The sequence below is a fragment of the Silurus meridionalis genome, chromosome 3 (genome assembly GCF_014805685.1).
Source record: "Silurus meridionalis isolate SWU-2019-XX chromosome 3, ASM1480568v1, whole genome shotgun sequence".
In the NCBI taxonomy this organism is placed as follows: domain Eukaryota; kingdom Metazoa; phylum Chordata; class Actinopteri; order Siluriformes; family Siluridae; genus Silurus; species Silurus meridionalis.
The window spans coordinates 32,968,218-32,984,207 of NC_060886.1; the positions used below are offsets into that span (position 1 = coordinate 32,968,218).

General features: G+C 39.8%; 2 non-coding genes across 2 annotated transcripts; one reads left to right on the top strand and one right to left on the bottom strand.

Moving 5' to 3' along the window:
- Positions 1-6,910: 6,910 nt before the first annotated feature.
- On the bottom strand, positions 6,911-6,984 carry trnat-ugu. Its single transcript has one exon. It is a non-coding gene; the product is annotated as a tRNA-Thr (tRNA).
- Positions 6,985-14,963: 7,979 nt separating this feature from the next.
- Positions 14,964-15,035, top strand: trnam-cau. Its single transcript has one exon. It is a non-coding gene; the product is annotated as a tRNA-Met (tRNA).
- Positions 15,036-15,990: the final 955 nt, after the last annotated feature.

Consider the following 15,990-nt stretch of genomic DNA (forward strand, 5'->3'; position numbering starts at 1 on the left):
ATGCAGGTGCTTGGTCTCTAACCTTTTTTAACCGGATAGGGGCAACGGTGTCTAATGTGCTAGTGAGGATAAGGTCTATGTTCTTAGTTATCTCATCAAGATTAATAGTAGTTATGGGTTTAGTGAGAAATTGAGATAAATCAGGCAGGTTATTTATGAATCTGTCCTTAGTGGTTGGAACAATAGTCCTACCAGGTCGATAACGTGGTGCAACACGGCTAATCTGCTCTACCGGTAGTGTGTACAGTATGAGGTAATGGTCTGTGATGTCATCACTCTGAGGTAAAATATCTATATCAGTGACGTCTGCTCCGTGGGATATTATTAAGTCTAGTGTGTGGTTAAAGCGATGAGTTGGTCTGGTGACGTTTTGTTTAACCCCAAAAGAGTTTAATAAGTCAACAAATGATAATCCTAGAGCATCGTTTACATCATCTACATGAATATTAAAATCTCCTACAAGCAGCACTTTATCAAAATTGATCAAGAGATCTGATAGAAAACAAGCAAACTCTTGAAGAAAATCAGCGTAGGGTCCTGGGGGTCTGTACACGGTGACCAGAGCGAGTTTACTATGTATGTCCGAAAGTACAACTTTAAGAACGAGCACTTCAAATGATTTAAAGCTGAATCCTAACATCTGACTAACATTAAGAGAAGCAGTATAAATGGTTCCTACACCCCCCCCACGACCAGTCTGACGGGGCTCATGCTTATAAACATATCCTGACGGTGTTGACTCGTTTAGACCCATATAATCACCTGGTTTAATCCAGGTCTCAGTGAGACAGAGTGCATCGAGATTATTCTCTGTGATCATCTCATTTATAATCAGTGCTTTGGGTGCAAGTGATCTAATGTTTAAAAGACCAAACTTTAAAACTTTTTGGTGTTTGTTTATCTGGCATTTTTCAGTTTTAACTTCAATGAGATTGTTTCTGGATCTTGTGTATTTACTTCTTGGTTTTGCTACACGAGGGATAGATACGGTTTCTATAAACTGGGCTGTGTGTGAACTTGTAACTATTTGGTCTGTTGTATGCGTGTTCTCATTGTCGAAGATTTCCTGATGTCTTACCAGTCAGATGGTGTGAAGTATCCTAGAGATGTTATCTGATAGCACTGCTGCTCCAACTCTGCTGGGGTGCAGGCCATCAGGGCGGAAGAACCTAGGACGCTCCCAGAAACAGTTCCAGTTATTAACAAAGAGAAGTTTATGTTCTCGACACCATGACTGTAACCATTCATTTAGAGCTAAAGTCTACTAAACTTCTCAGCCCCTCGCTGGTAAGTGGGAAGAGGTCCTGACACTATGATCCTCGTTGTGGGTGATGTGCTGCGTACCGTCTCCACCAGGATCCTGAAATCCTCTTTAATACCTCCGTTTGTCTCAGCCTGGTGTCGTTCGTTCCGGCATGAAGAACAACCGCTCAGTTCTCCTTCAGGACCGCGGGTACCTGCGCAGCGACATCAAGAACACGAGCACCAGGAAAACAGCGAGTGTGCACCTTACCTTTAGCTCCGGTAGCGCGGACATGCCGGACGATGGAATCTCCGAGAATCACAGTGTCGCGTTCCGCCTCGCGGAGAGGGGCGGCGGTTCTCGGTCGAGATCTCGAAGGCCTGTAGTGGTGGCGGGGAGACGTCCTCGACCGGGGCTTTGCTTGTCTCTTCCGCTGCTGCCGCATCCAGGGTCCGTGTTGCACCTTTGCCGGAGATGTAGGTGCGCTGGGTCTGGGCAGAGAAACACGCGGAGTTGAGGTGCTGGGAGCGTTAGGTTCAACCCGGGAATTTACCTGGGACGAGTGCGCGTCCGCCCGGGATGTTTCCAGCGCCGCTTTCCGCTCTCGCAGCCGGGCATGCTTTTCATGCAGCTCGCGAATCTGTTTCTCCAAAACCTCCATCTCCAACGCCACCGTTTGCAAATCGAACGAGTCCTCACCTGTGCTCAAAGTCAGACACACAGCCGGCATAGTGCTCATAATCACGAACAGATTTCGGATACACAAATAAGATAAAGTGAGAGAAGATATAGTGGTAGTCGAGTTTAACTGACTACAGGCACAAGTCAGGAAGACAAACAATTTAGGATTATTAAAAGAGAAAAACACAAACAAACGAATATAAACACGAATACAAACACGAATACAAACACGGAACTCGCGGCAAACAAGTCAAACACAGGAAGCTACGTCACCGGAAGTCAGCCCAAAAAACTCATATGGTGCTCATATGGTGCTCGTTTATCATCATCACCAGCTCCTATTTAAACTTCCACACTCTCACCCTCTGTTATTGTTGGTATATGTTGGTTCACGGCGGTCGTTGTTATCGCTCATGCGTATCCCGGTACGTGCCTTCCCACCGGCGCTCTCTTAACGGCTGCGCTTTTCTTCCCAAAGCGCACCGTGGATTCCCCCGATCCTGCCGTTGTTCATTCTATGCTTTTGCTGCTCATCCCACGTTCTCCTGTGTGCTGTTTAGCGCCACGCTTCTACTTTCGCCTCCCGTTCATCGCATAACATTTAACAACAAAAGGCATATGTGCACTAACTAACAGCAGAGATTCACCAGTATACAATACAACACCTGTAGCATCTGTAAGGCTTGATTTTTCCGCCACTTTCACGAGTTCTTCTGTGGCTGCACTCGAAGTTAAATGGCAAATTTTTCCCCCCTTGTGCTCGAGATATCAGGGTTCGGCGACATAACGAAAGTCGACATAACCGATCAAAAAATGCTAAGACAAAGCGAGAATTTGGCGGTTCCACTTCAAAAACTTCAACTTAATAGGGTTGTCGAGTTAACCGAGGTCGAGATAAGTGGGTTCCACTGTATATGCATTCAGACAGAAAAACAGATACGACTGATATAGATCGATAAGGACCACACAAATAAAAGGATAATTAAAATAAACAATGCTTGTATGTCAGGATGGCTGAGCGGTCTAAGGCGCCAGACTCAAGGTTGTGTACCTTCCAGGAAACTGAGTGTTCTGTTCTCCACATGGAGGCTTGGGTTCAAATCCCACTTCTGACAGTGACTTTTAGAAATCAAAACAATAATAAAATAATTATTCTCCTTTGTCTTTCAAACACAGACATACAGAATAAACAAGTGGATGGTTACCTAATAGTAGGAAAGACACAGAAAAAAACTGTTAATTTAGACAAGCAGGAAGATGGAAATATAAATTAGACAGATTGAAAAGAAAAATCCAGCCATTAGGGTTGCACGAGCCAGTGCACTCTTAGTCCCGGTCCCAAGCCCGGATTAATGGAGGGTTGCGTTTGGAAGGGCATCCAGCATAAAACATGTGCCAAACCAAATATGCGGATCACAAATCAAAATTTTATACTGGATTAGTCGAGGCCCGGGTTACCAACGACCGCCACAGGTATTGTTAGCCAACAAGGAGGAAGACGTCTACAGAGACAGCAGGAAAAGGAAAAGTGTAGGAGAGTGGAGGTTCAGGTTGGTACTTTAAATGTTGGTACTATGACTGGTAAAGGGAGAGAGGTAGCTGATATGATGGAGAGGAGAAAGGTAGATATGTTGTGTGTTCAGGAGACCAAGTAAAAAGGGAGTAAGGCTCGTTAGTAAAAACAGGTATGTAGTTCCTTTTTATTGATGTGTTCTGCCTACACAAATTCATTCCATTGAAGATGCATCTAAAATCGATGCTTGATGTTTAGACCTAATATGTATGTCATATGCAACTTTTTTTATTTAATCAATTTTTAAACATAACACATACAAACAATATTTATAATTATATTTTTGCTGAGATTACCCGACAATTTGAGAAAATTCATCGTGTTTTTGTGATTGTTCTAAAAAAATAAAAAATAAAAATTATATCAGAGTAACACTGACCTTAAAACAAGTGAATGTTTTCTTCAAATGCACTGTATAGTGTCTTATCTGTAACGATTAATGTTCCCTGACCAGCCTTGAACGATACACTGATTGATTGATTGTTCTTATTTGGGAAGTGTTCACCTGTTTGGTGAGGGTGGGGGGACGTAGTACAGAGACTCTGTACTACATTTTCTATATATTTTGTAAAATAAAGATGCAGTTTTGCGTTTCTACGATGAAATGACGTCATCGCACAATGATGTCACGGTGTTACTTAGCAACTTTTAGAAGGATATCGATTTATAATCCATAACAGTTTTAAAATAAAGATACATTTTAATTTACCTTTGACTGATCGTCTCAGTTCATCTCCTCCAAGTCCTTTAGCGAGTCAAACCTGTTTTCAGTCTTTATCATGTCTTTTTTAAGGACTTTCTTTCTGGCAACCTCTACATTAGATATTGCCTTTACTGACCTCATTCTTTGTGTTGGTTTTACTTGTTTGTCCTCCTTTTTTCTTTTCCCTTTTCATCTTTTATTCCTGTTGCTTGTTCCTTACATGCTGGAGGGTCGGATTCCATTGTGTTCAGGTCATTTTGCAGGCTGTACGTCAACTCCATTTGAGTCCATGATTCTCCGTCCTGTTGCATGTCCACCGATGTCTCTTCTCTTGGTCCTTCTTCTCCACCAAAGCATTTAGCAAACTTTCAGTTAGTCCTATTTGGGTTCAGATTTCCCCATCCTGCTGTTAGTGATCCTCCTGGTTGTTGTGCTTCTTTCCTACTTGTTCCACGCCCTTGTCCATTGTTGTTTCTCCCTCTTGTGTTGTTATTTACTCTTCTCGCCACTCACTGTCTCGATCATGCAACTGCGCATCCACCTGCTGTTCATCCTCCACCTTCTCATTCCCCATCCAACACTCACACTTATTTAAAGGCAGATTGCAATCCGGGCACGTTACTGCGTTGCAGTCCCTCGCAATGTGCCCTCTCTTTTCACAGTTAAAGCACTTAAAATCAGGGACTTTAACCAACTAAGCCACAGCACCTCAATGCAAGCTGGCAAATATTCAGCCAGCTGTTAAATGGAAATTCTTTGCTATTAGATTTAGGGAAAAAATATTGCATGGACATATGCATTCGAGCTAACAGCTAATAAGGCAGAAGCATAGATTTGATTTTTGTCTTGATGCTAGTCCTACCATTAATTTGAAACTTGCTAAGGTCCTCAACATAAAATATGATCAAATACAAATATAGTTACAATACATATCGACATACAATAACCATGCTATAGCAGTGAAAGCTTTCTATCTAATATCTGGTCATAGTCTCAACAAAGCACCAAAATTCTGTGGAAATTAGCATGCAACACACACCTGTTGACAGCAATTGCTCTGAGGGTCCTACCACTGTCCTTAGTGGTAGGAGCAATTGATCTCGATTGTTTGCTCTTGGACCCATGCATGTTGTATTTGTTTAATATAAGAGGTTTTTAAATCTTTTGTAGAACAATTACTATACCACTGGACTGTGCGCTTTGGTTGTAAGAGGAACCTCTTGTAATCAAGAACTCGGAATCTGCCATTGCCTGCATGTTTATTCAACACAGGCAGTATATAATTGTTTGTGCAGATGAGACTAAACACTTGTAGCTGTTTTACTTGATTTATGTTGCAGTTTGTCTGCCTGTGGAACCACAATCCATGATCAAGATTTCAAAAGAAACCTTGCCTCGTGTAAGGATTGACGTCAAGACCTTCAGATTATGAGACTCACGTGTTACCTACTGCACTAACGAGGCGAGCTGTGTGAAGGCTGTTATTATGAGCCACTGCTCTGAGAATGTATGACAATTAAGGCCCTGTTGCCTGTTGTTTATCTTCAGTGTAAGAAGATTTTTTTACTTGATTTAGACCAACTGCTGTACCAATGTACTGTCCAATCTGACTGTAAGATATATCCATGTTATTACAAACCTCAGAATCTGAGATTGCTAGGGCGTTGTACCACCACAAACAGTTTGCTCATTGACAAAAAGGCCTATAATGTTTTGGGTTGAAATCACAGTGCAGTTGTACTCAATTTACCTGATTTTCATTGCAGTTTGTTTGGCCATGGTACCACGCTTACAGCAATAACAAAGAGGAGCTGCATCTAACCAACATTAAGCACCACTGTCCTAAGTGGTATGAGCAGCTGATCTAGATCGTTTGCTCTTGGACCCAAGAAATGTTGTATTGGTTTCATGTAAGAGATTTTAAAATCATATTTTGAACAATTACTGTACCATTGGACTGTTTACTTTGGATTTAAGACATACCCATGTAATCAACACCTCAGAATCCACCATTGCCTGCCAGTTGAATCAACACAAGCAGTCTATAAATGGTTGTGCCAATGAGACAAAACAGTTGTGCCCATGTTCCTAATCTTTGCTAATCAGAAGATAAGTGTGGGCTTTGGATGTGTGAGCACAAAGTATGGAATGATTCTGTGTCAGGAATATGTGTTGGAACATCTGATTAGGGTACAGCAACGTTTTGGTCAAACGAGTAGAACCATGTGGAACAAGAGGAGATTTTTTTTGAAAACCACAACCGACAAAGCATTTCGGTTTAGTACGAGAAGCACGGACATGCCACATGCAATATGGCTCTTAAATCTACCTAGTGCACAATAAAAGTTACTAGAGAGACAAGTGGAAAAACACAACGACTCTGGTGGGACTCGAAACCACAACCTTTGAATAGCTCTACCGCTGAGTCTAGCAGTCCAATGCGCTATCCATTGAGCCCTACAGTGCACAGGGCTGTATTTTACTATCTCGTAACTATTCATCTTAATGGCTGGCTCATAGTTTGTATAAAAGCACAGTTTTTTCCATTGCTAAAAATACTATAATGCTTTTAAAAGGGTCAGAGCAAAGCCTGCAATTCACCATTCAGTGCCCCAGAGAAACCATCTTATCCACTTGCAATGTTAAATCTCAAGCCATGAAGAAAATGCTGGAAGGCACTCAAGAAGAAGCAGCAAAGGACAACTGCACCAGGCACTGCTGGGATTTGAACCCAGGATCTCCTGTTTACAAGACAGGCACTTTAACCAACTAAGCCACAGCGCCTCGATGCCATGCAGTGACTACTCAACCAGCTGTTGTAATTCTTTGCTCTTAGATTTAGAAAAAAAATATTGCTTGGACATATGCATTCAAACTAACAGCTAATAAGGCAGAAGCAAAGATTTGATTTTTGTCTTGATGCTAGTTCTACCATTAATTTGAGACTTGCTAAGGTCCTCAACATAAAATATGGTCAAATACAAATATAGTTAAATATAGTTATAAAATACATATCGACAAACAATAGCCATGCCATAGCAGTGAAAACATTCTATCTTAGCAATTGATCTCGATTGTTTGCTCTTGGACCCATTCATGTTGTATTTGTATATTACCCATACATTAATTGTACATCTAATTGTGGTTCCTTTTGGACTAACTAAAAAACAAGCAAGGAATAAAAGGATTAGGCATCGAGGGAGAAGAGAATAAAATATTTAAATATGCGGATGACATAACGCTATTGGTCAAAGATCGAGGGGGTGAAAAAAAAAGCAATGCAAACGGTACAAAAGTTCTGCAGGAGATCAGGATCCAAAATAAATTATGATAAAACGGTATACATGAGATTCAGAAGGGCGGCGTTTTTAACGGAGCATTTTACTTTTATGGAAGCAAAAGATATTTTTAATGAGTTTTAATGAGGAGGAATGAAAAGACAGCAGAAGAAATAATGTTAGTACTTAACATTTTAATGATTTCTAAACTATGATACATTTTATACACATCAGCTGCGCCATTGTGGGCGGAAAGAAGGCTAAAAAAAGGTTTTTTGATTTTTTATGGGAAGGGAAGCCCGCAAGAATTGCATACAACACCTTAATGGGAGCAATAGGGAAGGAAGGATTGGGGTTAATGGATGTGGAACAAATACAAATAAATGAAAATGATAAAAAAAGTATATGGATGAAGAAAGCAATGTGTCATGGAAAGTAACAATGGGGTTTTTCTTAAACAAGTGAAGCAACTTCAAACTTGGAGACAACATATTGTGGATGAAAACAGAGGGGTTTCTAGACTTTTATAAAGAACTGTTGAGGGCCTGGCCAAATTTTTTGACTCATGTACATTTTATTTGCTTTCATGCTTAATTTAAGGATGAACATCTACTGTGGTGAATAAATTGTGATAAAAGTTGAACTTGAATAGCAGAAAAGGCATATAAGCAAACAAACAAACAAAAATAAATTGCCAATTTCAATCAGCAATTCTCGTCTACGGTCATACCACTCTGAGACCGCTCGATCTCGTCTGATCTCGGAAGCTCGCTTGTGCGCTGTGTGTCTTGTAATGACAGCTAATCAGTGCAAGATCTTCCATTTCTTTCTCAGCCAATGGCGCCACTGGTTAGCGCTTTCAGTTGTTAACCAAAAGGCTGGTTTCCAAACCCACCCAGGGACGTTCTGGCTTTTGTTAGACACCAAGCACTGAGTGGACTGAGTGACTGTTGCTGGCAGGGTGGTGCGTCTGGGACAGATACTTTGAGGGTTTCTTTTTTAGCCAATGTTTGTCAGAGACACTGTTCAATTCTAAATGCTTCTTTTAAGGTGAAACTATGATGAACTATGAAAGAATAATAAAGACATCTCTTCATTTCCATTTTCTCGCCTCAGCACTGCTGTGATGGCCGAGAGGTTAAGTCGTTGGACTTGAAATCCAATGGGGTTTCCCCACGCAGGTTTGAATCCTGCTCACAGCGGTTCTGCTTTAAGTTAAAGTGTTGTATGAACCCTCTTATTGCTAAGTGTACAATGGAGTTGATGATTTCATCCAAATATAAACCGCACCCACTGAATGTTACAAAGATTTTTATTTTGAACATAAATAAGCCGCACCTGTCTATAAGCTGCAGGTGCCTACATTAAAACTAATGAACTTTACACAGGCTTTAACGAAAGACAGTGTCTTTTACACGGCTTGTATCTAAACAGTAGCCTAACAAAAAAGTTATTGGTCACTGTCTTCCTCCTTCCTTTCACAACAATTTCTCTCAGGAGTTTATCTTTTGGCATCATCGTGCGTTTAAAAATCACCATCGGTGAAGCTTTTCTCCCGATGCCGTGCAGCTCAGAACACAGTTGAAGTGCATTTTTTCATGCCCCGTTGTTTTCAGTGTGACGTCGCCTTTCCTGTTGACAGTCTGAATGAGCGGCAGAGGAACCTTATGCATATTTATGATTCAGTGAGAGCGCACCCGATTTGATATAAAGAATTTTATTGGTTCACCTGAACACGTTCGGCAATTTTATTTGTCTCAGTTTTTTGGCTTGAAGCTTGTGAAACCGAGAAAAACACAGGAAAAATCCTGAAAAACCCAGAAAAAATTTTAAGCCGCAGGGTTGAAAGCGTGGCAAAAAAGTAGCGGCTTATAGTCCGGAAAATACGGTATTATATCATGATACTGCATCACTTCTCATGTTACTGTCTCCTAGATTTGTGGATTTGTAGCGTTTATTGTGTGATTTAAATGTTGTTATATGGGGAGTAATACAAACAGACACTCACACACCATAATGGTTAGATGCAGTCTGAATATCAACACTAGAAATACCATCTAGAAATTATTTCTAGATGGAGTTTTCCAGAAGAAAATAGCAGTAAGAAATGCACACCTTTCGTTAATCACTATTTTGTGTCTTGTGTATTTGTCTTACACTGTTTTGTGTTGTCTTGCACTGTCCTGTGTTGTCTTTAACTGTCTTGTGTTGTCTTTGCACTGTTTGCACCAGGTTTCACACGATGCACTTTATGTGGCGAGGACACGTAATAGTCCTTAGCCCTGTGATTTCTGTGATTGTTGTTGTATGTAGCACCAGGGTTCAGAAGGAACGTTGTTTCATTTCACTGTGTAATGCGTCAGCTATATTTGGTTGAAATGACAATAAAAGCTTCTTGGCTTGACTTGACTAATTACGCACTGAAACAAGTAGAAGAAAACCTGGCTAAACTTTACCTGTCTGGCAGACGACCTAAAACCAGAGTGGGTTAAAAACCACAACAATTACTAACTCTGAATGTGATCATGATATTTTGTGCTATTGTGCAAACATGTCCTGTGGTTTATCTCAACTACAGAAGCAGGTGAGAGAAACACTTCTTTTTTCAGCAGACAGCTGGATAATCTGAAACAAGAGACTGGGTGGTGGTGAGAGATATGAGAAGAAAGAGCAGGAGAGAGAAGAGGTGGCTGAGACCGTTCCAAGTTCTCCTGATCACAGAGTCGGTAATGAAGGCTACAGAGACATGCCAGTCACTGCAAGTGTGTTCCAGAACTCAGATAGCCGTCACCTAATCATCAATTGGGCAGAGAGTAGAGATTCCCACTGGCGCTCATAACTACCCAGGTGAAGTTGAGCAGAGAGTCGGTTACCCACTACTGCTACACAACACATGCAGTGAGTAGATTTACCAACTGCTGTTCATTTGTGTGTAAAAGCCAGCAAGGCGAGAAACTTTCCCACAAGTTTCATCTCCACCTTCATGACCAGCAATCGGTCACACCTTCTAAAGTGGGTGCAGGACATCATGAGAGAAGCAGCAGCTTTTCTTTATCAACCACCAACATGCATAGTAAAGCATCGTGGAAGTGTTTTGTCAAGCAAAACAACTTCTGAATTGAGAGATTATTCTAATTGCAGAAGCAAGAGACATGCTGTGTGAAAGCTGTTGTGCAGCCTCATCTGGAAACATCTGTATGGGAAAAGTTGACGGCTCTTAAAAGAGCCATTGGGGGCCTGGAGGTTATTGCCAAGTCAAGTTTATTTCTATAGCGCTTTTCACAACGGACGTTGTCTCAAACCAGCTTTACAGTATTTAACAGTTAAGGTGAATGATGTGTATTTATCCCTGATGAGCAGCCATGGTGACTGTGGCAAGGAAAAACTCCCTTAGATGTTTTGAGGAACAAACCTTGAGGGGAGCCAGACTCAAAAGTAGAACACATCCTCATTTGGGTGATATCAAGAGTGTGATTATAGCCTTTAAACAATACAGAACACTGGAGATTGAGAACTAACATGAGCACCAGAATGTAAGATTATAAGTAATATCCTTTCTACAATCTTATACAGTCATTTGAGATTATGGAACCAGGAGCTACTAAGAAACTCATAAACTAAAATATTGTGGAAGGACACACTTAATTTTTAAACTCGAACACAAGAGCTCTGTGAAAAAAAATCCAAACACCAAGTTTCCCTCAAAATTTAGGGGCACTCAATGTAAATGTGATGTAAGTGATGGAGACCAATTTCACAGTGCCAAATGCATCCCATGCCTAATTCTGCCATGTATCCAGACATCGCACCATTTAGCCAATACCGTGTTCTTTCAACACCATTTCCGCTAGTAGTGGTCTGGTATCTCTAGTAGACGTCGCGAAAACATGATTTTTGTTTCGGTGAATAACATATGGGCCTCTCTGATGTCTGATTTTATCCCCCACATCAGATCAAGCCTGTTAGTGCCCAGAACTCCGAGCAGTTCCTGCTGAGGTGAATAATCATTAGATCTAAGTCATAGCAAGTGGTGGCTTGTTTCTGATGGAGAAGCAACAACAGGTCCTCCCATCTTCTCCCTCCTTTTCCATCCCAGGTGATGTCACAGTCCAGGCCCAGATTCTCGTCCAGCCTGTGTGCTGACAAATACGCTTGCAGTCTCATGATTATCGAGCTTCCGATGATCCAGACTTGTGGTGTACTGATGTCATTCATGGTGGAAATCTGTCCCTTACAATCCAAAATGTGTGTATTTATAGTAATTCCTGGCGAGACCAGGTGAAATCTGATTGGTTCATGGAACATTGTTTTTGTGAAATCACTCCATTCTCAGAGTCGGTTTAGTTGAAATGTATTATGAACTTTATTTGTCATCACATAAGCATTGAAAATGGATAGTTATTTGTATGTGTATATGTGTGTTTAAAAAAAAATCCACTGTCAATAATCGAGAAATGTCTTGTAAACCTTAAGTTATACTCCATAGAGAAATGTTTAACTTGTGAATGTAGGCGCTGCTCTACGCATTTTTAGGCGACGCTTATATTGGACCATTTTGAGGTATGATCATCAGAGCATTTATTGATTGGCTGGCTCGTCTCCTATCAATACGGAGCAGCACAGAGCCCTTTAGACAGGACCTTTTTTTTAATGGGTAAAGAAGTGTTTTTGTCACTCGAGTTTTAACTGCTTGTATCTAATTTAATAAAGTTTTATATGAATATTATTTATTGACTTTTACGTTAAATTCAGATTTTCAGTCGTAAGTAAACAGTAACTCTTTATAAGATCCTTGTAGGATCTTTATATTCATTTATATGATCTTTGCTTGGCGTATAATTTCTTGAAAACATTAAAATGACATATACAATTTCCCTTTTTGTTGGTATTTGAATTATGGTTTAGTTTTGAAACTGATCAGGTGACCCTAACCCTACAGCTATTAGCGTACATATGCTAACTAGCTAACGAGTCATACGCCTCATCTAATTTAAAGTTATCACCATTTTGTAGTAAAATGCATTCAAATAACTTTATACCTATTCTTCATACAAATATGTGTCCGTTTTTGTGGGTTTTTTGTAAAATTTTACCTTTTTATTCCGTCTAGTCAAAACAGTGTCTACATGGTCTATAGATCAAAGCGCGTTAGCCTCTTTGTGCTACGACAAAACTGTAGGATGTGCAGAGGTGTACAGTTTCAGCTCTAAGATCTACTGCTCAAAATTTTATAAAATTATGTCAAAATTATACAAAAAGCCTACACACACACACACACACACACACACACATTGTAAGATAGTTCATCTATAAAGTAATTTAATTTATTTTACTTTTTCAGATCACTGATTCTATACCTTGTGACCCAGATATTTGAGGTAATTTTACAATTTTAATCTTTTTAAGAGTAAAATGTCAGCGCTTTAGTTTTGGCCAATTAGTATAACTGATCCCCGTTAAAGTGTGAACATAAAACTTAATACTGTTTTGTTTAATAGGGAAAAAATATTAAATGTGTGTTGTGACTTCAGTATATTTGATTCTGTATTAGATTACAGCTCCTTGGTGATTCCAGCAGACCTCGTCAGGTATTTTTTAATTTTTTGTATTAATGATATAAAATGGCCAGCTAACTTTTTTTATGTTAAAAGAATTATGTCATGATTTTCTTTTTCGTTGCATTTTATTACTTAGTTTTGCAGCTATATTTAGAGTATTCCAGATTGGTAATTTTGATTTTTCTGTAGGTGAGTTTTAATTATTTAGATTAAATTAGTGTAGTATTTTTTAGTTTAGGTTAATATATATTGTAGGTCATTTTATTAGCAGCTTGTTGTCGTTGTTGTAATTAGATTTTTTTCAGGTTTCATCTAATAACTCCAAAGTTTTTACGTACGTGTCAAAGTCATTAATTACCTTGTTAATAGTTGTGAGTTATATTTTTGTAAGACTTAAATGACCCTAAATATGATTTGTACTTTTAATAACATGTTACATTTGGGAAGTTTTTATATAAGAGATCAGAATTTGCTGATACAATAAATACACAAAAAAGAAGAAAAGAAAAAAGTTAATTGTTGTGTGTTTTTAAGACAATTTTTTTGTGTCTTAAATAAATCCATGTGTACCACATAAACTACAAACTACAAAGAATGTTAACCCTCTTTACTATTTCTAAACTTTATTGTCTAATCTCCAGGCTGCTAAGGGCCGTAGGGAAAAGCTGGACCTGGCAGATGTGCAGAGCATCCCAACAACCACAGTTAAGGAAATAATGCCAAATCTTATTTGGTTTTGATGGATAACAGAAATATAATCAGACTTTGATGAAATAACATTGGAGAAAAAAATCATGTGTTATCAGAGAGTCAATGGAGAAAAACAGCATTTATCAACAATCCCCAGTGACACAGAGGACAAAAGTGTTTGCTCCGACATCCAACAGGTGATTGTTTCCACCACAGTAGGTATATGAAGTAAAATAAAACTCCACATAGCTGGTATTGTTTACATTTTTCATGATTAACAGTTTAATTGTCTTGGCTAAAATGTAATACAGATGTACTCATTACTCAGTGGTGGAATGGATTACTCACTATTTATTTATTTATTTATTTAATTATTTATTATTATTTATACTTGACCGGACTACACTCTTTAACTGCTGTTTTTTGCATCTTTTACTGTATTATACTGTTTACATGCTGTTTTTTGCACCTTTGACTGCTGCTGTTTTTTGCACTACATTGTTCTGTTTATATTCACTCTCGGAAATCGTTTATCCAGTTCTCCTCGCACAGTACTGTATAATCAAAGTATACAGTAGGTTTACTGGTCGTCGCTATATTGGGTTTTGTGTTGTCTTGTGTTGTCTGTCTGCACTGTTTTTTGTCTGCACTGTTTGCACTAGGTTGCTGTTTAGTGTAGCACCAGGGTTCCGGGGGAACGTTGTCTCGTTGACTTGACTCGACTTGCTTAAATGTGATTAGCAGAGAGGTGGACATCGATTAAGATCACATATAAGGATAAGTATCGCTTGAGAGTGAAGAAAATTAAAACCTTTTTCAAAATCCTTACACTTCAAGATCTGCATGTGGTCAGTACATGGTTGAAGAGAAGAAATGGTGGAACACAGGTCTTTAACACTGCAGCAGCACGTTTTGAAGTTAACCTTGTAGATAATTAAAACGCCAACAAAATACATCCATGACTTTTGCGTGTTCATTATTCGGCCTACACATGGTCACCAAAGCAAAAGTCTAGGTTTTATTTGAGATCACTGGCTTGAACACTTGTTTTGTTATCATGATAGCTGAGCATGGTCTCTGACTGAATCCTTTACATTGTAATCCAAATTCAATTGAAGCTTCATCTGATATTGACAAGAACCCCACAGGGTTTCCTAGCACCGTTTGGAAGCTAGAAGAGTAGATCCGAGCCACTCTTTGCCACAAGATGTGAGTCCCATCTTGGCTGCTTGCAGTGAGCAAAGTGGCGCAGCGGAAGCGTGCTGGGCCCATAACCCAGAGGTCGATGGATCGAAACCATCCTCTGCTAGCTGTTACCTGTTTAATACCTCAGTCCCATTCCTCAATGCCAATCTGAACACATAATGCCATTGAGGTATCCGAATTTGGTGTTCAGCATCTTCCTATATGCACATTTTCAGCTAGCTTAAGGACAGTTAGGCCTAAGTCATACATTTAATAAATGCCGCATAGTTTTATATGAGCCCCTTTTCATTGGGAATAGGGTTAAGAATGTAGTGCTCCCATGTGAATAGCAGAGAGGAGTACATGGGTGAAAAGGACAAATGCTGGATTCGAATAACCTGCCTATTTTGTGCACCAAACAGAAAGATTGCCATTGGTTTCCTTTTGATGCATCCAAGCACCAGTTGACTCATTGATGGATGTGCAGGGGTCATGGAAAACCTTCCATAATCATGGCTGAAAGGATAAGGTGGCTGACCTAAAATCCGTTTGGGTCTCCCTGCACAATGTTAAAATCATGCCTACTACATTTGTGATCTTAGTATCTTTCAAATTCCCCACAGATTGTTCCACCAGAAAACAGCTCTTTAACAGTGCAGCAGAACTATTTAATGTCCGCGTAGATAATTAAACCGCAAACGAAATACGTCTTCTACATTTGCGTGTTCGCCATATGACCTAGACATGGTCACCAAGGCAAGAGGAAGGAAACCCTGACTGTCCGGATGGCCGAGCGGTCTAAGGCGCTGCGTTCAGGTTGCAGTTTCCTCTGGAGGCGTATGTTCGAATCCCACTTCTGACAGATGGGCAGCCTTGTTGGTCAGTTGCAGCGGAGACTTGTTGAGTTGATACTGGTTGCTGGACTCTTCCTTTTGGCCTTTATTAGCAGCTGCTCTATCTTTCATTGTCCAATGTGGAGACTTTGAATTTGTCCAAAGTGTAGTCTGTCTCATCAAATAAATATTAGTACATTATAACCCTCCTATAACATGTTACCAAACTTTGTCAATTTGCTCTAC